Source organism: Rutidosis leptorrhynchoides, chromosome 8, assembly GCF_046630445.1.
Source record: "Rutidosis leptorrhynchoides isolate AG116_Rl617_1_P2 chromosome 8, CSIRO_AGI_Rlap_v1, whole genome shotgun sequence".
Classification (NCBI taxonomy): domain Eukaryota; kingdom Viridiplantae; phylum Streptophyta; class Magnoliopsida; order Asterales; family Asteraceae; genus Rutidosis; species Rutidosis leptorrhynchoides.
This window is the reverse complement of record NC_092340.1, coordinates 105410332-105411203: the sequence shown is the minus strand read 5'-3', so window position 1 is coordinate 105411203 and position 872 is coordinate 105410332.

The following is an 872-nucleotide window of genomic DNA, read 5'->3' as shown; positions in this document are numbered from 1 at the left end:
ATCAAAAATTGATGCAATACCTATAATCATATGATATAGTGATTGTTGATTCCTTCCTAATCGGACAGACACCAAATACTGCTTCGATTTTTCCATTGTTATTCGATAGCGATGATGATTGAGACTGTTGATAGCGATTAAATGATGATGATAAGTCGTTGATGATTGTGGTGATCGGTTGATATATTGATGATGAAGATGATTAAGATTGAATAAAAGGGGATGAGAATTTTCTTTGTCTCTGTGTATTGCTTCTGCAAGATCTCGATCTGATCTAGGATATGCCAGTAAAACGCGTAACCCTTCTTATTTAGGTATAATGATAATAACTAATAATTAATATTATATTATATCATTTTTAGTTATTATTATTATTATTATTATTATTATTATTATTATTATTATTATTATTATTATTATTATCATTATTATTATTATTATTATTATTATTATGGTTATTAGTATTATTATTATTAATATTAGGATTAGTAATTTAAGTATTAGTAAGTATCATTTTCTTTAATAATAATAATAATTATTATTATTAATATCAAAATTATTTTAATAAAAACGTAACATACCTTTTGAATTGAGATTAAAATATGTAATAACTAATTATTTCAAAAATTGAAAATAAATATATCTAAGATATGTATTAAAATAACATATAAATTAAGATACATATAAACAAAGAATATATTAGAAATTAATATAAGACTTTTATAAACATAATAATATATAAACTTGCTTAACTGTTATTATGTGTATTAATATCAATAATTGATATAGGTTCTTGAATCCGAGGCCAACCCTGCATTGTTCAATATCGTCATATGTATTTTTACTACAAAATACATTACAGTGAGTTTCAT